The 23,743-nt window shown below is 37.8% G+C and overlaps 1 long non-coding RNA gene across 1 annotated transcript; it reads left to right on the top strand.

Annotated features, from left to right (window-relative positions):
- Window positions 1-4,024: 4,024 nt before the first annotated feature.
- LOC141520326 (uncharacterized) lies at window positions 4,025-22,943 on the top strand. The gene is made up of 4 exons (XR_012477586.1): window positions 4,025-4,955; window positions 9,108-9,213; window positions 14,549-14,746; window positions 22,655-22,943. It is a non-coding gene; the product is annotated as an uncharacterized LOC141520326 (long non-coding RNA).
- The last annotated feature ends 800 nt before the right edge of the window (window positions 22,944-23,743 follow it).

Below are 23,743 nucleotides of genomic sequence, written 5' to 3'. Positions count from 1 at the left end.
CCAACAGCCAGTCCTAGGATGCTGACCCAGAGCTGGGGAGCAACCTGCTTTATTCAGTCCAACCCTGAATCTCTACTGAATCCTGCAAACAATGGATAAACCTAGTCCAGAGGCAATGCCATATTCAGAAGTGAAATTGGGGAGCCAATTACTTTTGCAGCAACTATTTTAAGTTTTTGTTCATTTTTCCCCAGAGATCAAGATGGTAGAGAGAGTGCTCTTGGTTCAGAATGGAGAGAGTGATGGGAGTGGGATGGAAATATTTGTACTTTTGTTCTTGCTCTATCTTCTGAGTAAATATCTTTGTAAAATACTTTTGTTAAAACAACTGGTTAAATTGGTAGTGGGGTGGCAAACACTGGATCAATCAATAATATAAAGGAGCTAACAGTAACCAGTGCTGATGATAGGCAGAACACATAGGAATGGGGTTCAAGTTGAGGCAGAAGTGTAACCAGACTTGTCAGTGGGAATGAGAGGTGAAATAAGGTCTTTTCTTCTCACACTCCCCTCCCCACCAGTCTAAATATGTTACATGGATATCAACAGAAGTTAAAACAAACTTTATCAATAAAAATAATGAAAAACAAATCCTGTTTCTGGCACTTACCACTTGTATGACCTGGGGCTGTTTCCTCATCTTTTAGAAGACAGAGTTGAAGACTTCTAAATGTCCTTCCAACTCTAAAACTATGATTTTCCTATCATTCCATTGGTCTAAATCCCTTATGGGCTCTCATTTGTCTTGAATATATAGTACAAATCTTAAATATCATTTAAGACATTTCACATTCTGGTTCCAGTTTACCTTATCTCATACTACTACTACTACTTCCTCAGTCTCAGTATTTCCATACTCTGCCCTTTAGTTTATAACTCCCCTAGAATCTCCTTCCCACCCAAATGCAGTTTTTATTTTTTAGTGGGAATAGCACAGGATGAATAGACACTTTCCCCCCAAAACTGCCCCTCTTCCAATCTTCACTCTCCTCTGAAATTCTCAGAATCTCTGGATTAATGAAAATGGTTTTCTAGAAAACTTTCATATATGATATGTACACTTTAAAAACCAGAAAACAGAATTTTTCTAACCTGTTTAATAGGAATCCATTTGTTTAAAATAGTTTAAAAAAAGAGCTTCCAAGGACAATTGGACAGTAGAGATGGATGAAATTGAAAATTATGATTTAGTAAGCAATAAAGATGCAGTTAAATATATATATATAATATATATATTTGCAAGGTTATCTTTTTTCAGTGATGATAATCATTAAAATCAAGTATCAAAATATCCCTTAGAACCAGATTTCTGAATAACTATTAGTGTCAAACATTTTCAAAAATGATGAAAGCATATTTAATCATGATTTAAAAAAAATCTTTTGTATGGTTATTTTTTTGGGGGGTTTTTGCAAGGCCATGGGGTTAAGGGACCTGCCCAAGGCCACACAGCTAGTTCATTATTAAGTGTCTGAGGCTGAATTTGAACTCAGGTACTCCTGACTCCAGGGTTGGTGCTCTATCTACTGTGCCACCTAGCCACCCCTGTATGGTCATTTTCATATTCTTTCATCTTTATCTCCTTTTAAATTTCAATTTATGTATTTTTATAATTATTAAGTATAACAGGGAACAAACAGAATTTATGAATAAATATATCAGGAACATATTTTTTTTTTCTTAATTAAGAAGGTTGTTTACTCAAAAAGTTTGGAGACTACTGCCTTAAGCAATAGGAAGCCATTGAAAAGATCTGCCCAGAGGAAGAATACAGTCGGATCTATGCCTAAGAAAAAATCTATGTGAAGGATGATTTAGAGGCTGGGAGAGTAAGCAGCAGGCAAACCTGTTAGGTAGAAAACTGATTTTAGAGAGACTGTTGTGGGAATAATGAAGATTGGTATCTGATTGGACATGAGATGAGGGAGAAGAAAGAGTCAGGTATAATACCAAGGTTTCAACCCTTGGAGAGTGATGAAAATAAAGGTACCATTGACAGAAATAAAAAAACTTGAAAGAGGAATTCATCTGGGGGTGGGGGGGAGCGTTCTAATTCCAGAGCCTACTAGCATTAAGTGTATGTAAAAGGACAAAGCAAAGACTGTGATGTCTACATATGCCAAGATTTTAACATCTAAAAACATGATACTAACAAAGCACACTCGGTGGCTGCACGTATGAGTAAATTTTATATGGCGATTATGCAAATATTCAATTTTATTTCCTTCATAATATCAATTAATTCACATCTCTGATTTCAAACTCATATACTTGTAAAAACGCTGTTAATTTTGAAGCAGAATTCCTTGTGGGAAGGTGATGACGCAAAGTCATTCTAAAAGAAAACATTCTAATAGATCAAAAAAGCGACCACTCTTAAGATTGGGTCAAGAAGCTAACTTTTACTCTTTTTCCATTCAAATGGGCAATAAAGCCACTTGCAGATGTTAATGCGGAAACGACTGCAATAAAAGAGCTCTGCTCCTCTAAGCTGGTAATTAGAGAATTAACACTGGCGACGTGAACCTTGGAAGGGAAAAGGGAGCAATTTCTGAAAAATACATTGGGGGGTGCTAATCGCTTTCAAAGCTTCACACGCTGCCAGGGACCCGCCCTTCCCCGGCCACTGCCTCTTTCCTGTAGCCATGGCAACGGGCACCCCGAGCCCCCCGTTCGGACCGGCGCCCCAACAAAAGTCAGCGGGCCTTTTCCTCCCTGGCCAGCCCACGGCGGTGCCCCCGACACCACGTTTAGCCGCTGCCAGGGCAGTGCCCAGCTCCCCGGCTCAGCCAGCCCTATTTGTGGAGAGTTTGGGCGGGAAGGCGGCACAAGGGGCGCGTCCGCGCGGGCTCCCTGGCAGGCTGGCGCCCAGGTCGGGCTCGGCGCGGGACTGCCCCCCTCATAGCAAAGCGGGCACAGACCGCCCTCGTTATCCGCCAGGGTGCCAGCCTGGAGGAGCGCGGGAAAAGGGGCCGAGGGAAGCGCCTGGTCGTTAGCTCCTCCCGCCGCTTCCTGCCGCAGGGCCCCCCGGCTCCCACGCCCTCGGCCTGGGGGGGAAGGGGTGCGCGGACCCTCAAATGAAATAAAATGAAATAAAATCCCCGGCGCAGGATCGTTTCCCCCGCGTAGCAAAGTGCCCCAGGCGCCCCGGGCCGAGCCCATTGCCATCAGTAAAGATGGCGGCCGCTAGGCGGTAGCTCTCTCCCACGAATAGATTCCCGGGCAGGGAGACACGGAGGAGGGGGGCGGGGGAGGGCGGGCCGCTTCGGCCAATCACAGCCGAGAAGCTCCACGGCGCTGGCGGCTGTCATCGCGACTTGACGCATTGCGGGTGCGACGCAACCAATCGGGAGCGCCGGCTCTTTCCGGCCAACCGCTGCAGGGTCGCCTTAGCCTATCAGGCCGCCCTTGACAAAGGGAAGGCAGAGCGGCGCCTCCACCGTGCGCCAACGAAGCAGCCGGCTTTCCGGCGCTGGGCGTGCGTGTCGGCGCTGGGCCGTGGCGCTGAAGCGGTACCCCTCCGCCGGAGGATGTAGTGCGTCCCTGCCCAGCGCGCCCTGCTTCCCGCCGCGCCCCTCCCCCTCCTCCGTGGAACGCGCCTACCCTTGGCGCCCGGCTCGCCGCGCAGCCCAAGCTGCCTCCCCCCCCCCCCTGCCTCTCTCCATCTCCCTTCTTCCTTCATTTCTGTCTTTTTTCCCCTTTTATAAACATAAGTGTAACTGTGCCGAGCCCCGCACCCTCCCTTGTTTGACCATGAATGGGGCCGGCGGAGCCCCTCTGCCGCGCGGCTGCGCACTGCCAACGGGCTCGTGCTTGCCTCCCGCGGCCGGCCGTCGGGGACCCGGGAGCGCCGCCGCCCTTCCTTCCCGGGACGGGGCCCGCGCCCGTGTGCTCGCGGCGCAGCCTCTGGCCCGGGGCGGGACCCGCCGCTCCCGGGCATTCTTGGCGGGGCTGCGGCCGCCCGGGGTTGCCGGGCCCAGCCTTTGGGCCGACCGGGGAGCGGGGGAGGGCGCCCCCAGCACCTGCTCCGGCCGCTCCGTGACCGCTCCTTTCCTCCCTTCTGCCTCTCCCAGGAAGGGGGTTTTAGCCCAGCCTTCACCATCCTCACTTGCAAAGCTAGCCCGACCCTTCCTTTCAAAAGAGAGAGAAAATGAAATCCAGGGGCTCGCTCGAGATGACTTCACTGGGAGGGTGCTAGTTTCCCGGTCCCCGGGGGTTCTTTTCACCACACACCACACCTGAGCCAGGTGTGACATTAAAAAAGGGCAGAGCTGATTTGTTCCGGTGCTTCTCCCGGAGGGCCCTTTAATGTTGGCAATAGGATCCGGCATGCAGAGAGACTAGTCCCGAGCCCTGGGGGTGCCGATGGACTGCGGGCTCCCTGGGAGCCCCCGGGGTGACACAGCTCCCGGGAAAGCGGACTCCCCCCGGGCCGCGCCGGGGACGCGGGGTCCTGGGCCAGAAAGGCCGGAGTCCCAGCCTAGGCTCTGGAGCCGGCCTAAGAGAAAAGACAGTCCGACTTCAGCCCTTGCCTCGCGGGCATCTGCTGAAGGAAACGTGGTTTTGCCCGGAGAAGACTAAAAACGGGACTTCCTTGTGGCTTCCAAACCACAACCATTTCTGAAGTGACAAGTTCACCAGCTGGTGTCCAGATACCGAGCACAAAGACAAGCAGTCCTGCCCCTCGAGGAGCTTGCCTTCCTTCTATCGGGGGATCAGAAGATGGAGGCACATGCATTCCTGGGGGGGTTTAAGGAGGGAGGATCGGGGACCTTCTTTTAGTCGGAAGGGATTTTATGAGACGGAAGGTTATTTGTTCCTAGAATTCTAGAATAGACGACAAGGAAAGCAAATTGCAAGGAGACTGAGTGTTGTGTGTGCCAAACACCAGAAAGACCGATTTAACTGGACTGCTGTCTAATAGGTCAAGAATGTTGATATTTGAGGCTGGAAAGGTAGGTTAAGGGCTAGGTTGTAAAGGGCTTTAAAAGCCAAACAGATGGGTTTATATTTCATCTATTAACTGGTCTCTGGGGTATTTTCTACCTTTGACATTTCTGATTCCGTAATATTAACTGTTGGCAATATTCATCTTCAATCAATCAATAAACATTTATTGAGTAAGTGCTTATTATGTGCCAGACACTGTTAAGACATGGTGAATTGATACAAAGGAAGAATGAGGCGGGGGGGGGGGGGGGGGAGTTTGCCCTCTTAGAAGCTTACATTCATTACAGAGACAACATGGGGATAATTAGGTACATTCAAGATACAAGCTACATGTAAGGTAACTTTAAAGGGGAAAGCACTGGTGATTATGGGGGAGAGGGATGACCAAGTCTTCCACAGAAGATGCTATTTTAGTAAATCTTAAAGAAAGCCAGGGTTTCTAAGAGGCAGAAGTTAAAAAGGGAGATAATTCTAGGGATGTGGACAGCCAGAGAGAGTATATAGGCAGAGAAATGGGAAAAGGTGCAGCAAATATGGCTGGATTGTAGAGGGTGTGGAGAGTAGTGATGTGTAAGAATAGGGAAGGGGCCAGGTCTGAAAAATGCCAAAGGAGTTTTATAGGTAAACCTGGAGGGAACAGGGAGGCATTGAATTGTGGAAGCGTCTTCAAAGCAAACCATAAACATTCAGAAGATGAAATAGTTATTGGCCACTCTGCCCTTCCATATTGAAGGGGTGTATGTGTATAAATATACACATATATATCACATGCATGTATATGCTTATATACAAATTGTACAGCTCTTCCAAACTGAAGTACTTTCAGACTTTACCCATCTTCTAATTCTATTCAGCTTTTGACCACATCCAAATCCTCATAGAAGCTTAACCCAACATGTTGGAGGTCTTTTTTTCCCCCTAGATTTTCTAACCAATGAAAATATAGCTCTAACCCACCTCCTTTTCTGATTATACATTTCTTTAATGTCTTATACTATATTTCTCCATAATGCTTTCTTGGAGACATGTTGTCTCCTACACACACCTACCATATGTCTCCCCAGTGCACTTTAAGATGACGTGCTCCACTAGTATTTTAAGTCCAAAAGTTCTGACTATATTCTGTTTTAATTTTTTAGGAATTTTTAGGATGAAAAACTTTTAGTTTTAAGCTGAGAGAAGCTAAGAGGACTGGCATTCTAAATAGGTAGAAAGACACATTTAATAGCATTATTTTCTATTGTACTAGCCATTTTTGAAATCTTAAAACCATCAGAGATGGTAGCATCATATATAGGGCAATTTTATTGCACATTATTATCTTATGAAGATTACAATTGTGTAATGGCCATACATGGGTATTTTATGTTGAGATTTTTCTTGATATGTGGTTATATCTGATAGCTGCAGTACTTGCTGCTATTTATCTCTTGTCTCTTAGGTTTTTACTCAAAAATTTTGTTCAAGGAGATTTTCTGTTTCAAAAATGTCTATTATTAGGCCTAAAAAGATGCTTGATAAATAAGTGAATATCTTAGCTATTTTTCCAATAGTCTTTGATTCTGAGAAGAAAATAAGGTATCTATAGATAAGGTGTCTGTAAATCTCAAGGACTATACAAATGTTATTATTCATCAGGAAAATCTTTGCATGAATGTCTTTTTTCTTTTTTCATATATATAGATATAGATATAGATATAGATATAGATATGTCATAAGGAATATTTGACCTAAGGCCAGATTATATAGTATCTGAGATAAGGTTGAATTTGAACTTCTCTATTCAATTCTTGGCTTCAGTTTCCTCATCTGTAAAATGAAGGAGTTGTTTTAGATTCCATTCTGTACAACCACCATTATTAAACACCTGTAAGGTACAAGACAAGGAACTAAGGATACAAAGAAAGACAGAAAACTAAAACAGCTCTTGTACTCAAAGAGGTTTAATGGTCTCTAAAGCTGCTTTCAACTCTAATAATCTGATCTTTTATGGAGAACTTAACTTTACTCACAACAGTCCTTCTGTGAAGGCAGATTAAATGAGATCATGGATATGAAAGATCATGGATATGAAAATACAAGGCATAATAGATATAAATTATAATCCTAGTAATGTTTTAGTATAATTGACTACAAATATAGATATTTATATACATAGATATGTGTGTGTGTGTGTATATATATATGATATATGTGTGCATATGCTATAAAGCAATATAGAAATGAGAACACATTATTTGATTCTCAAAATTATCCTGAGAGATGGATAGGGTAGGTATGAACATATATTATCCTCATTTTAGAGATGAGAAAACAGGCCCAGAGAGGCTGAGTTTACTGTGGGTATAATAAACATTTACTATCCAGTCTACTTTCAAGATTTTATCTCTTACCTTAAAGACATTTAAAATTTTTGCTTTAACCTAACTGTATCATGGACAGGTTTCTGATAAAATAGAATGAGGTGCTTATTTTAGATTAGATTAGAATTAGATTCCTTAAGACAACTATTACACTGTTAAAAATATCTTATTCATATGAAGTATTAATTCAACTCCCAAAAGAACCAATCAATATTTGCTACATAGATCAGATGGAATTTCTTTTAATCTTTCAATATAATTTGAATTATCGGGTTCTCAATTTTTAATCATGAAAAATATCATGATAGAGTACTTTCCTTATATATCAGAATCTTCTGCAAAACGATTCTTTATAGGTCTTGCCAACCTTTGTTTTTTTTGAGAAGTCAAAAATTTGGAAGAAAAATAATTGCAACCATTTGACTCATTCAAACAAAAGATTCATTTTCTCTTTTGTACTTTTTTTTTTTTGGTATAGAAATGACCACTTTATGGTGTGGGTACACATGCATATACATATACACATACATCTATACATACAAACATATATGTGAAATCTATATTTATCATTAGCAATATTAAAACAGTACCCTACCTTCCCATGATGTCCTCTACTGAGCTATCAGAGAAACTTCTTTAGAATTTAAAAAAAAGAATTGAGTTCTTTCAGCCTAAGGAGGGTTAAGCAATTGTATTTTAAGCATTTTTAATATAGCATCATTCTCTGGAGGAGGAATTTTTGTGAGCTCAGTTTTCAATCTGTGTAATAAAAGTTAATGTATTAAAATACAAGGGACCAAGACTCTTACAATCTTCCTTCCAGATCATTTCAAGTATATTAGAGGCTTCTTAGGATATTAAGACTCCAACCATATGACCTCTGAAATTCCCAATAAAATTAGGTTAAGATTTGTATCTTACTCTTTTTTTGCATTTAGTCTTAAAAATTTTTTAATTAGGATGCCATTGTAGAGCAAAGGTTCTTAACCTTTTTCTGTTTCAGGACCACTTTGGCATCGTGGTAAAGCCTATTCACTCCTTTCTCAGCGTGTTTTTAAAAGAATAAAATAAAATACATAAAGAGGAAACCAATTATTTTGGAATATAAAAACAATTCACCGACTCTTAGTTTGGAATTCCAATAAAGGAATGTCACAATTCTCCAGGTCTCAAAATGGCTATGGAAAAACAGCAAGATTGCTTTTGGACTTTGTTTTCATATAGGGATAGGCTATCCTGAATTGTTCACAGTGCTTAGGCCTTATCTATACTGCTTGTTTAAAAATCTTTGACCTTCATTTAAATTGCTGACACTTTCCTGTTGTTAAGCATTATCTTATGTTTCTTAGCTTCAGTCTTCTTGGGGCAGTGTTTCCCTTTCTGGTTCTCAGAAATTCTTAGAAGCCAGTTAGTGAAATAAAATCCTGATGTAGTTGTGTATTTTTGCTTACTCTAAGAGTTTTTGGGAAAATAAATAAAAAAGTAATTTAGCTATTTTAATGTCATGTTTTTTAATAGAATGCTGAATTATTGTTGCAGCAAAGTGCTAGCCTTAGTAATCCCCCTATTTTTCAAGGTAAGATTGAAGTTGGCTTATAAAAATCTGAACTCTTATAACCTTAATTAATTAAAATGGTTAGGACTGGGTTCATTAACTCAGTTGGCTATCTTATAATGCTGTTGTTTCATAAAAGGTTATGAAACCTTTTAGTTTCAGTGGAAGAAAAATTCAAGATCATTTTTATGTCCTCCTAACCAAATGATTTTACCTCCACTTGCTACCACCCCCAATAGAAGTTGCTGACAAGGGGGAGGAGGTGATAAAGTGAAAAAGGCTGAATGGAAATCCATGTCACCACTATAAAAGCCAAACCAGAGGACACACTCTCAACTAGATAAGGTACAAAGTACTTAGTGCTGCTAAGTAATGCTTTTGATTTTCTTTTTTTATTTAAGATTTGAGAAACAAAAATGCTTTTGATAATATACATGTAATCAATTTGTTCATGAATTGCTCTGGTCAAAAATATGGAGTGGATCAATATGGGAAATTTATCATGGATATTTATATTTGTCAGTTCTAAATTAAGGTAGAAAATCAAGAGTTGCTCATACTTTTGAGTTTTAAAATAAAAAAAACTTGGCAGAAATATTTGACAATTATTTATTCTGAGACAACTAAGTGGTGCAGTTCATAGAGCACTGCAGGGCCTAGGATCAGGAAGAGTTTAGTTCAAATCCAGCCTCAGACTTTTACTAGTTGTGTGATCCTAGGTATGTCATTTAACCTCATTTGCCTCAGTTTCCTCATCTGTAAAATGAGAAGGAAATGGCAACCATTCCAGTATCATTGTCAAGAAAATGCCCAAATAGGGACTGGAACAAGGGAATATTATTTATTTTAAATGTTGTTTTCCATGTTTCCAGCTTTCCCAGAACAGGTGCAAATGCTAAACTTTGTTAGAGACAGAATTTAAACACGAAGTTTTAAAGTAAATCAGTTTTCTGAGTCACTAAATCTCTTAATGTGTTCTTGAATACCTTTGATGATTCAGCAGCATTCTGTGGGAGTGGAAGTGGGAATAAGGGGAGACCAAAGGAGACCCGTGGGGGGGGGGGAATTTATACAAACCTGAGAGATTAAAGCCTTACTTGAGTTCTTCAGAAGTTCAGAAAGTCTCAGAAACAATTCAAACATTATCCTTATGTCTGAATTCTACCCTGAATTTCTGTATTGAAAATATTTCTTCTAAATTCAGAAGGTAATTTAAATTAGGTAATTTAAATGATTTAAATATATAGATATTTGTATATCTATATATTTGTGCATGCACACACACACACACACAAACACACACACACACACACATATGGATGACATGAGATTTAATTAGTGTAGGGAACTCCCTGTAAGGAAATCCTGTCTTCTAATCTGCCTGTTCTGAAATTTATAGTCTTAGAATTACAGAGGGTAGGGGCAGCTAGGTGGCTAGTGAATAGAGCACCCTCTCTGGAGTCAGGAGGATCTGAATTCAAATCAATCTCAGACACATAACACTTACCTAGCTGTGTGACCTTGGGCAAGTCATTTAACCCCATTGCCTTGGAAGAAAATCTAAAAAAAAGAATTATAGAGAGGTTACATGATTTACCCTGGGTCCCCAAAGCCAGAATATGTAAGAGGCAGGACTTAGACCCAAGTCTTTTTGACTCAGAGGATGGATCTCCTTTCTTTACATCATCTACAGGCATTTAAACCAGAGCAGAAGAAGATTGAATTAGGAGTCACCCCATGAAACATCAGTGGGAATGGGATGGTGAAGGGCCTATGTAGCATATTGAGTGTAAAAACCTATCCCCCCATCCCTTTCCAGTGATACAGATGTGTTTTGACTGATAGAGTAGTGAACCTGTTTTGCTTTTGCTGAAGGAGCATGCAAGACCAAAGATTCTTGATTGATCCCTTGTCCCTATGATAGGAGAGGAACAGCTAGACCAAAAAGCATTGACCATTGAGCCAAAGGAGACTTCCTGCCCGGTAGACTTAAAATAATAATAATAACAATAATAATAATAATAATAATTTCTGCACCTATTTGTCTTCTACTGAATATGTGTTTAGGATGCTGATAGCTCTTCTTTAGACTCCTCTCACAGAAAGAGAGGGAATTTCCCTCTTTCTTCCTCTCTCCAGGGAAGTTTGTGATAGTTGAATGTATGTGGCAGAGAATGCATTATTTGACAGAGTCCCAGAGTGGACCCCAAGTCTTTAATTACCTTTTTCTGATTTATGTTTCATTTTGTTGAGAAGTTGGGAACTTCTGTGCTAGTTGCTTTGAAGGAGATGATCTCTATAATAATCTCTTACTGGAGAAGTTGATCACCAACAGGAAGATGCTACAGATGAAAGAGACCTAGGCTTTCCAGAATATTGGGACCATGAATGAGTTCTTATGCATGTAGATCAGAGTTGAAAGTGAAATGCCTATTCAGCAGTATCACAGTTTTTAAAGGCATATATTTACATACTTTCTGTTTTAAGTATTTCTTTTGTGATGAAGAAATAAATAGCTTTCCTATACTTGATCTTTCTATATTGGGTATGTTTTAGAAGGACTTGTATGAATCCTGTTTGGGGAAACATTTCTGATTTGTTTCAACAATTTCCCCCCAGCATTCTACTCTGGGATGGGGGCATAATGAGTCAGAGAATATTAGAAAAGTCTGATTCTTTCTCTTTAGATATCATACTCCCCTAGATTTGTAATCATTCTATAGAAGTTCATATGCCGAAGTCTTTGTCAGGAAAGGATGCTGCTACCACTGGGACCTGGGTCCCAGTTAAAATTGAAAGCTAAAATTATATAATTTAGAAAAGTTGTTATACTTTTTTTCCTTTCAAAAAACTTTGGATCAATTTTTAGGATATTTTTTTAAGTTGCTGTAATTAAGTAATTAAGGAGAGTGATAGAGAAATGGAAAGTAGGCATTTTGGAACACAAAAAATTTAGCCCTGTAATTTGCAGTCCTTTATGCATAGAAACCATTTTACAGTATAGAAATGATTTCAAATGCAATCATGATTTCTACAGTAAGACACTGCCATTCCCACCACAGCAGTAAACTCTGGGTACCAGGTTTATTAAAAATAAAATGACCCAGTGTCTCTAGTTAGAGTAAATGGAAGAAACTCTAGAAGAAACTTTACTTAAAGGAAATCAGTTCCACTTTCCCAATCGTGTCAAACTCTATTCATTCCAATTTTTTCCACTACTGGAGTCAGAGAATGGATCTATGTGAAAATGTGAAGAATTTCCTAGCAGAGAGGGAACGCTTAGGGAATTGGGTAGCTGAGCAGCAATTCCCACCCTAATTTAAACTTGGTCAGAGTCTCAGTATGAATAAGGGTCAGAGTAGGAAGAATCAGTTCACTAATAATCACTGATCATTTAAACTCTTCCTAGCCCATTTTTAAAAAGAAGTAGAAAAGTGAGTGATCTAACAGAAATCAATCAAGAAGAATTTATTGGATGCCTCTTATGCTCTAGGCCAGTTCTTTATTGGGGTATCCTTGAAGTCAGAACGATTTTTATAATACTAAAATGTCTTAACTTTCTAATACAGTAAATATTGACAAACATATAAACAAATGCTCTTTTTTTAGTTTGTTTTTTGTTTTTTGTTTGCTAGGCAATGGGGTAAAGTGGCTTTCTCAAGGCCACACAGCTAGGTAATTATTAAGTGTCTGAGACCAGATTTGAACTCAGGTACTCCTGACTACAGGGCCGGTGCTCTATCCATTGTACCACCTAGCTGCCCCCCTAAACAAATGCTCTTTAGGAGGTCCTCAACTGATAAGCAGATAGATGATTCCTAAAGACAAAAAAAAATTGAGAATCATAACCATAAATAATGAGGATACAAAAGTAAAGGCAAAAGTAAAACAATCCCTATTCTTTGGCCAGGGGAATGTACCAATTATGTGTTTATAGAAGATAATTTGGTGGGATGGCCCTTGCAACTGGGGATGTGGACGTGGGTCAGGAAAAGTGTCATATAGGAGGTAGGACTTGAGCTGGGCCTTTAAGGAAACTAAGGATTCTAAGAAGTGTGGAGTGGGGGAATACAAATACAGAGGAACTGGTGAGGTATATAAGGAATAAGAAATCCAAGGTGTGTAGACCTAAGTGTATGTGAAGGGAAATAGTACATGAGTTTAGATGATTAGGCTAGGAAAAATTGGGAAAGACTTTAAAAATCAAACAGGAATTTGTGTTTTATCCTAAAAACAAAAAGGGAGTCCTTGGAATTTATTGATTAGGGAAGTGACATGGTTATACCAGTATTGTAGGAAAATTACTTTGACAGTTATGTGTAGGATATTTGGAGTGGGAAAAGATGAGACAAGGAGACCAAATTGGAAGCTCTTATGAGTCCAGGCAAATAGCATCATGAAGGGTTAAACAAGCCTGAAATGACTGAACAGCAAAAGCTCAATGCTATGCATTAAAGAGAGTATCCATGCTAATGAAATGTTGAATCTACCACATGTGAGCTTTATTATTATTATTATTATTATTATTATTATTATTATTATCATCATCATCATCATCATCATCATCATCATCATATCATTCTGCCTTTTAGTGAAGCCTTTCTTAATTTCTAAAGTATTTATTGTCTATGCTACTCATGTCGTTAATAATCTTTTCTAGTGTCTATCCCCTGACCTTCCTAGACTTTTTGAATATATTCCCTTTGGCACTTAACAGAGTGTCCTGATTGAAGTAATCATTCATTATAAACTTTGAAATTATGGTGGATTCATCACTTAACATAAAAACCCTCACACAAAAGTTCAAAAGACTGGAAATTTCCCTCCAATTATTTTAATATCTTGGAAAGTACCAGTATGGCATGTGGGATTATCAGTCAATAAACATGTATACTATATGTCAGAAACTATGGTAAGTACTAGATTGTCAATATTTTTCTTAGTATTAGGACCTAGTTACATTCTTAGAAAATATTTTTTACATAACTTCTTGCAAAAAAGGTTATTTTTGGTTATATGCTATAACCAATTTATGCCTATCATGATCCTTTTTTATTGCTCTTTGGGCAATTTGTTATTAAAATAACAAAATCAAAATTTTATCAAACATTGTGACATTTCACAATTTGTAGCTATATAATATCAATAGAACATTGGTGTTAAAGAAATAAGTTTTTGTGATAGCAAGCCATTTGAAATTACTGAAAATCCTGCAAAATTTCCCAAATGTGATCTAATCCAACATTTTACTCCTTTGGGCTCAATTTATTGTCCATCGCTATTGCTTGTCCAAGATGTGTGTGTGTGTGTGTGTGTGTGTGTGTGTGTGTGTGTGTGTATGTATGAATATGTAAACATATATATGTGTATATACATACACACACACACACACACACACACACATATATGTACTCAGTTGGTAGACCTGGGACTGAAACTGAAATCTTTTGAATATAAAACTTAGGCTCTTTTTCACTACACTACTCTGTATAAGGGCCTAGTGAATGGTTAAGCCAGATTAAGGCCAAAATTAGAAGGACCTTGAATGCCAGCCTGAGAAATCTGAACTTTATCCCGTAGGCTTTAGGAAGTTACTGAAACATTTAGTGTGAAGTAACATGTTTTAGGAAGATTAATATTTTGGGAGAGTAATGTGATGTGATATGACTGTGCCCAACAGATGATAAAACCTAGAACCAAGATCTCATCAGCCTGGAATGAAAGCCTAAAGCTAAAAGGTGAAATTTGCTCTAGCCGTTTTCTGCCTGGCTCAGAAGTCATTCCTTGGAGGGATTAACTCTTTTACCTCTGGAATTTTGTCCCTGAGATCCTACCATACTTATTGAGGAGTACCTCACATCATTAACTATAGGTTAAGGTAAGACTGACTCTAGCCATGTTTCACTTTATTCCCCAGTCATTTTCTCTCAGACACTTTACCTTGTACCTTCCACCTATCTTCTCCACTCCTTGTCCACCCTTTCCAGTTCTGGAGCCATAATCAAGTTAAAATTATCATTGCTACTGAAAAGGGTTATTGATCTATACTCCATGGATACATTCACCATTCCATAACTTTCCAAACCAAAATTCCTTCCCTTTAAGTATTAATGTACTCCAGTAGAATGTAGGTTCCTGAGGGAAGAGATTGGTTACACTCTTGTAATAGTATCTCCAGAGCTTAGTGCACTGCTTGATATATAGTAAATACTCAATTAATGATTTTTCATTCATTTATTTGTAAAGGCAAAATATTACATTTGGATTTTTTTAAAGTACAAGTATAAGATGAAAGAAGAGATAAATGAATGGGAAAAGTATTAAGTACTTATACTAAGTAATTGAAGGATGTCAGTAGGCATTTAATAAATCCTTTTTGACTTGATATATCAGAAGGTTCAACATTAAAGTGGGTGGTAAGACTTGGCTTTCAATCTTATTAAAAGGATTGTAGTTGATGATTCCTTTGTTCCTTTAAGTGATGTGAGTGACTATGTCCAAACACAGAGTGGGGAAGAAAGGGGGCTCAACTGTCTATCTCATCACTTCTGGAAAGGGGGTAGTAGGTTCAAGGGAAGAGGTAGATCATGAACTCTTGGTTCACTCGCAATTGGAGACTAGGGATTAATATACAACTAGAGAGGAAAAGGAGAAGGGGATACTGGTAGGAAAGTTAAAGGGAAGTGCTCCCCATGTTGTTAGCTATGCTGAGCTCTAGGGTACATGTTAGGAACTGGACAGGAGCAGCAAAGCTTGGCTTGACATGGTTGGAAAACAGATCAGGGTTCCAGTAGACTGCAAGCTCAATGTAATCTCAGAACTCACTCAATATCTGAAAATATCATTCATACTGAAGACAATAACATTCCTAATATATTCTGTTCTTGTTAAAACAAAAATCTCTGGTATTGTGTTCAGTCCTAGGTATGATATTATTAAAGGGACTTTGATATGCTGGAATATATTTAGAATAAAACAACTGAGATAGGGAGGGTACATAAAACTATTTCATATGAGAATCAGGATGTTTATCCTAGAGAAGAAGAAGAAAAAAACTTTTTTGGAGGAGAGGTTGATTGTTGTTTTCAATTATTTGAAAGACTTTCTTGAGGAAGAAGGATATTATGGTTGGTCTAGACTTTAGAGAATACAATTAGAACCAGGGAGAAGAAATTATAGGAAGACAGAATTTGGTTGAACTTTAGGAAAAATGTCCTAAGAATTAGAGACCTTTCTCAATCCATTTTAATTCTAGTGCTGTCCCTTTTAATTATTTCCAATTTATTTTTTATATAGCATTGTTCATAATTACCTGTTAGATTGTGAATTCCTTGAGAGTTGGACTCTTTAAAAATCTTTCTTTGTATCTCCACCTTTTAACATAGTATCTGGTACTTAATAGACATTTTATAAATATTTATTGACTGATGAATATGGGAGATAGTGCCTTTGGAGGTTGCACTGGAGATATTAAAGCAAAAATTAGATGATGACTTTTTGGTAATATTGTAGAAGGGATTCATGCCTTCAGATTGGACTATATAACCTCTGAGGTTCTTTCTAACTCAAATTCTATGAGTCTTTTATGGGGATACTCTCTTAAAATATAAGTTTAAGATATCTCATGCTATTATCCAGATAAAAGTGAGAAATCTGGAATACCTGAAGCCTAGTTAATACTCTCTAACCAATAGTGCTGTAAGTAGCAATTTGTGCTTGGGATAAGCAGCACAGAACATATCCTGAATCCAACTTTTTTCAAATAATTTCATTTTAATAGAAGTTAAAGACCCTGGGAGATTACCCCACAGTATGATGACAGCAAGACTCTAAGTGACTATGTAACCTCTCTTGGGGAATCCCTATTAAGAAGGGAGAGAGCAGAGTAGAGCTAGAGAGGAGTAATCCTAGGATACAGTGATGGTAAGGGTAGGAAGGAATGGGGGGTGAAGGGGAAGAATCATGGCATCTAGTAGTAGCCTTTCTAAAAATGAATTATTCTGACGATGCTAGGCTCAATAGTTACTATGCTGCTAAAAGACTAAACATGACTTCTAATTTTTGGCATTCTAAGGCAAATTGGTTACTATTTGCCATTCTGATGCCAAACTTTTTTTTTGCAAGGCAATGGGGTCAATTGACTTGCCCAAGGTCACACAGCTAGGTAATTATTAAGTGTCTGAGGCTGGATTTGAACTCAGGTCTTTCTTCTGATGCCAAACTTAATAAGATCATTAAATTTCCATTTGAACTAATTAGTTGTATCACTCTATAGGATCACGATTAGCATTAGCTAGTACTTCTGATTTATATCTCATTTCATGCCTACTAAAGACTGTATAAGGATATATGGATACCTAAGAGATCACCAAGTCCAATCAATATCATTTTACAGATCATAGAATAGAGACTCAGTTTTGTTCAGTCATGGGTACAGAATCAAGTTGGAACCCAGATTCTATGACTCTAAGTCCCATATTCTTTCAATGTTTTAAATTAATTGCCTACTATGTAATAGTTATTAAGGCTACAGATACAAATGAGACATATTTCCTCCCCTCAAAGAACACATTTTACCAGCCCATCCAGTGACAGCATTGTCAATGAAGTCCTGGTTTCTAATCAACCTACTGGCAAAAATGTGAAATGTCTGCTTAGCAACTAGATAAGAATTAGTTTCTCTGTTACAAAACCTAGCCTTTGGTCATAGGAATAAAGAAATACATGAAAGTCAGTATGAACCAAAGTTTTTATAAGTACAATGCAGAGAATATATTGCTTGATTCAATGGCATTTCTATACTTTCTAGAATGGTGTAGACTATAGGTTTTGGAGATGATGTTAGTCAATTTAATCAATAAACAATGTACAAAAAATAATACCCACTATGCCAAGACCATTGTTTTATATTTTGCAATTCTCAATTCTGGTTTCTTAAATTCTACAAAACCTTTATTTATCTGTGGTTTTTAGCTCAGTTGGTTAAAGTACAGTACTAATGAAGCCAAAGTCATGGGTCCAACTCCTTTAATTGCCAGTTAACTTTGCTTTATTCCATGGCTATGGAAGTCTCCCCTGACCCCTGCTAGCTGTCTCACGTATTCATGACTTTGGTCACAAAGGAGGACCAGGAAAAGAGTCAAGAATTTTATCATTACTAGGAAAACAGCGGAAAGCTCATGCCCTATTGATGTTGGATCATTTGAGTCATCTTTGCATATAAAGGGTAACACTTTTTTTAAAAAAAAATTACATTTGACCAGTTACTTACATACTGCTTTTCATTATTGTTTGATTATCCAGAATATGGAGACAGACTGAAATTAAAGTGGCTATACAACATAGTAAAAATTATGATATTCTTTGGAAATATGGTCCCTCTCATTAGAAGTGTAAATTAATTAGAACTGTAGCTCTAACAGGTAGCAATAAGTATACTTGTGATAAGTTACTTTGTATCCCCAGTCTAGCAAAGTACTCAGCAACAATAAATACTTGTTAAACGTAGAGCTATTCTAAAGAAACAGATACAGTATTTCTTAGAATGATACCCTTTTCTATATAAACACAGTCTAAAATTTAGTTATTGCACAATTATGCATTTATTATCAAACAATTGAGTTAAGTGGCTTGCCCAAGATAACACAGCTTGTATGTATCAAATGTCTGAGAGTGGATTTGAACTTCTCCTAACTCCTGGGCCAATGCTCCATCCATTGCATCACCTAATTGACCCTGCATAAGTATTTAGCCATTACATTGGTACATGATTGATAACATCAAATTTCAAAGTACAAAAAATAAATCTTGTTGATGAGGAGAATAAAGGTTAAAGTATATAATCCTGTACACACATAAATCTAAGTTAAACTCACATAAAACACAGAATTCAATACGAATGACTTTGATCTAAATACTGTCTCTAACCACTAGATAATTTATGACACTTCATCTCAGTTTACTGATATGTAAAATGAACTTGCAGTAGATGATCTCTGAAAGTCCCTCTGTCCAATTTAGATGTCTGGCTATATAGAGGCACATAATGAATACAGGTTCTTGAAAGCTCTATTAGTGAAAGGCTTGTCAGGTTCTACCAGATCAAATATGGGTTGGTGATGAATTATATCTCTATTGTCCTAAGACTTGTCTAGCTAGGTCTGACAGAAGGACTCACCAGAGTTCTGACAACAATGTGGTGATTTTGGGGTTTCTTTTGGCTATAGCTATCTGTAAGATATTAGGAGCTAGAGCCATATAGATGAAATTACGGATAATCCAAAGTATCAGAAAAGAGAAATATGGTATAATTATTTATTTTGTTTTGTTTTGTTTTGTTTGTTTTTCAGTTTTTTCAAGGAAATGGGGTTAAGTGGCTTACCCAAGGCCACACAGCCAGGTAATTATTAAGTGTCTGAGACCAGATTTGAACTCAGGTACTCCTGACTCCAGGGTCTGTGCTCTATCTACTGTGCCACCTAGCCACCCCTTGGTATAATTATTTAAAAACAATTTTTATATTTCACTTTGGAATTTTTTTTAGGGGGGGATATAGATTGCATTTACTAATTATATGTGTTAACTTCCCTAAGACAATTCAGAAGGATTCTGGTTGGTCAGGGAAACCAACATGTAGATAATAGATTCATTGATAATTTACTATAATAACTTTTATTATAATAATACAATTAAAATAATAATTACAGTAACATAATCACATAATAAATTTGACTGGATTACTCTATAAATAAACCTCAATGTGAAACCCTTACTTACTCTCAATGCATGAGATTTTTATTTATTTATTTAAGGCAATGGGGTTACTTGCCCAAGGTCACATAGCTAGGCAATTATTATGTGTCTGAGGCTGGATTTGAACTCAGGTCCTCCTGACTCCAGGACCTGTGCTCTATCCACTGTGCCACCTCGCTGCCCCCTTAATGAATGATATTTTGAAGATGCCTTTTAATATATGTATAAGTATACATACACACAAATGCTCACAAATACACATATATGTTTACAGAATTAGACATCATTTAATTCAATCCATACCTGAACAAGAATATCCTCTCCTGAAATCCCCAACCTTTGCATAGAGACAGACCTCTTATAATATGTGAGGACCCATTTCTGTGAAGCATATGAACTTAAACATCTTATCTCAGTATATGGGGTAATAGTGTTCCCTTAAATATGAAATAGATGCCTTTAGTCTTTGAACATTGCAAATACAGTTTGATTTTATTGTAGTTCTAATCATTTTGTACTTTTTTCCATTTTCCTGGTTCTCTTGATTCAGTACTTACATTCAGAGACAGTTCTATGATATTTACAAGCGAGTTAATGACAAAATGATATGCGAAGGGCTAAGGTGAAAATAATAATGGACTGGGAGTTACTAGTTGGATGTTCTAGTGTTTCTGGCACTAACCTAGTTGTGTAATCCTGGGCAAGCTAGTCATGTAAACTCTGAGCATCTTTATTAGTCTGTGCAATGAGGAGGCTAGGCTACACTTGATGACCTCTAAGGTTCCTTTCAGCACTAAAATTTCATGGTTCTGTGAAATAAATATGCAATGCAATAATGCAATGCTATTTATATAGTAGAGAGATTCCCTTGCCATAGCATCATGCATTTAGAGCTAGAAGGAACCTTAGAGACATTCTTATTTAGTCCCTACATTTTGCAGATGGGGAACTATGATCTAGAAGAGTTAATATAGTCACATAGCTAATAATTATTGGTAAAGTTTAAACTCAGATCATCTTGATTCTTAGGCCAATGAACTATCTAACTATACCACAATGCCTCAAATACATCCTCCAATTACTGGGACTTCCTTTCAAATTACTTTGAATTTATTTTGAATATATTTTATACCTACTATCTAAATACATATTGTTTCCCCAAGTAGAATACAAGTTCCTTGAAGACAGAGATTGCTTTACTTTTGTCTCTGTATATCAAGTCTAGGATAATACCTGGCATGTAATAAGTGCTCAGTAAATTCTTATTTATTATTAATTGATTTTGTAAAAAAATGTGATATTAAGACAAATGTTAATTGAAACAGTTCTATGGGAATAATGTTATAAGCAGCTGATCACTTTAAGGGAGTATTCGACTGTAATATTATCTTGTTCCTTGAGTGTTGTACACTGGCACATTCTTATATATTCCCTCCTTTTGTGAATCTTAAGAATTTTGTTTTTACATCATCCAATACATTGTGTTCACACTACTTTACATTCTGTTTTTAAACCCTTAACATCATTGTATTTATTTATTTGTTTAGGTTTTTTTGCAAGGCAATGGGGTTAAGTGGCTTGCCCAAGGTCACACAACTAGGTAATTATTAAGTGTCTGAGGTCGTATTTGAACTCCAGTCCTCCTGACTCCAGGGCTGGTGCTCTATCCACTGAGCCATCTAGCTGCCCCAACATCATTGTATTTAAACATTTCCATAAAACCTGTTCCACTTAAACATCTTGGCAGCATGAAATTTTTTAGTCCTCACTGATTTATGATCTAAATTTATGGGAAAGCTATAGAATTTTGAAAACTGGAAAGGATTTTAGAGATTATCTAATATAGAGATTAGTATAACTTCTTTTACTAGATGAGGACATTGAAGCACACAGGGATGAAATGATTTTAAATTCACACAGTTGGCTAGGAACTAACCTAGCATTGACTCTCATGCCAGTTTTCCTATTTATCTTCAGCATCAGGAGGTTGTATTAACTTTAAAGATTCTGTATGACATTAGAAGGAACTGAGTCCATTGCAAAGAGAAGTCTGTCAGCCAGAAGAATTACCTCCTGAATTAGAACAATTTTTAACACTGTTCTTTGAAAGATTTGTATTAGTGGTATCATTCTGATTCATTCATATAATTCATAATGTTGGAACCCCAAAGGAAGAAGCAAAATAGGGCCCAAGTTTAATTACTTTATGCTCCAGCACTGAGTCACTGTAAGATCTTGGGCAAGTCACTTGGATCCTCTTATATTTCAGCATGTCAAACTAACCATAAAACTTAATAAAGCATGACCTCATTAAAAAAATTCCAACAGATGTGACAGCTAAGATAAGTTTTCATGTATTGCAGAATGACCCAAGCAACTCTTTAACTGATTTGTAACATGGTGAATCATAATTAGTGTTAATGTATTAAGTAAAAAAAATCCCTTTTGGAGATTGTGTTTTGATCATGAAGAGAATGTTTTACACACACACACACACACACACACAGATAGAATTGTACTGAATTGTATTTTGAAGACAGTTAAGGCTAAGTTAATCTTTGAATTGAAACAAAAACATAATAGAATCATAATTTACTTCACATTTTAGTATGTTTATTATTCTAATACTACTAATTATAGCCTATTACATATTATGCAGGGCATGAAAATGTTGCATTTAACTTAGAAAACTAGAAAAAAAGATGAGTACAAAGTATCTGATGAGCTAAATAGATTATTAAGTGATGGAATCATTCTTAGACACTTTTTCAGACTTGTAAGGCACTGGATTATTAATATTTCTTGAACTGATTTTTATAGGCCCTCTTTGTTTATTAACAATTTTTACATTAATTTACAATTATTTACAATTTTCCCATTAAAATGTACTTTATTGCTATTAAAATTCCTCCTTCCTCTTCCCACATCTCCAGATCCCAGTGAACATTGAAATTAGTATCTCTTTGTAGATTTTGTAAAGGGAATAATTTATTCCTAAATAAAAAAGGTAATGATAATCTTTCGTTTGTTTCAGAAACCACTCTAAATTGAGTTGAAGATTCAGTCTTTCTAAGACGTTCCAGAAGCTGATCCATTAAGAAATTCACAATTGTACTCCAACTAATTGCATAGGTGACTTGCATAGGATTCCCCTGTTAAATCCTGTAATCTCGGCAAGGTACAGAACATTCGTATTCTTTTTAAACTATTTTTTCTGCAGTCAGAAGCAAACACAACCAGGCAAAGCACTCTGGCCCACCACGTCAATCAAGTACTTTGTAACGTTCCCTGAAAGACTAAGCGAAGGATAACTTGCAACTGTTGCCCTGGCCTTGTAAACAAAAGATCAAATTCTGTGGTCTGTCTGTGCAAGGGCTGAAACTGTAGCATTTTTGTCAAGATTAAAAAAAAGAAAAGCTGGTGTTTAAATTGAATGACTGAAAACACCATTTTACCACTTGGCAATACAATTGAAAAGAAGCCTTAAATAGATTAATTCAAAGATAAAATATCGTTTAGAAGGCCTGGCCTTAGATTTTAAATGTGATCAAGCCATAGTCTGGGGGTGTGTGTGTAATTCTTCTGCGTTTTAATTTTAATACCCTTCTGCTGCCTCCACCTATGATAGGTAAAAAAATATATATTTTTAAAATATGACTTTGCAAGCCGTTTAGGTGTCCTTAGGAACTCCAGTTTTTGCACGGATAAAAGAGGAAAAAAGCAGCAGGGGAAGGGTAAATGTAATTCAGGTTTACTGAAGGGACTATTTAGTGGAAAGACATGAAGAATTAGGCTGTTCAATATTTTGAAGTTTAATTGACAGCCAAAGCAAATCCCTCCCACCCTTAGCTATTCCTTCAAAACCGGGGGAAAATATGGAGAGAAAACCTCCAGTCAACTTCTTCCTCCTTAAAACTGCAGCTTGGCTTTTCTTTCCCCTCGGATGTTGCTTTTTGATGCAACTCATTTCTGGCCTGACTCCGTCCCCAAGGGGTCCCAGCCCCTCTCTTTCTGTGTGTGTGTGGTGTGTGTGTGTGTGTGTGTCCCGGGAAGCAAGCGGCAGTGTCGATGCGAGCAAAGTTAGGATGCCCAGATGGCGAGCCGCCGGGGACCCCCGCAGCAA

The sequence above is a fragment of the Macrotis lagotis genome, chromosome 4 (assembly GCF_037893015.1).
Source record: "Macrotis lagotis isolate mMagLag1 chromosome 4, bilby.v1.9.chrom.fasta, whole genome shotgun sequence".
Taxonomy (NCBI): domain Eukaryota; kingdom Metazoa; phylum Chordata; class Mammalia; order Peramelemorphia; family Peramelidae; genus Macrotis; species Macrotis lagotis.
This window is presented reverse-complemented; position numbering and strand designations above follow the sequence as displayed.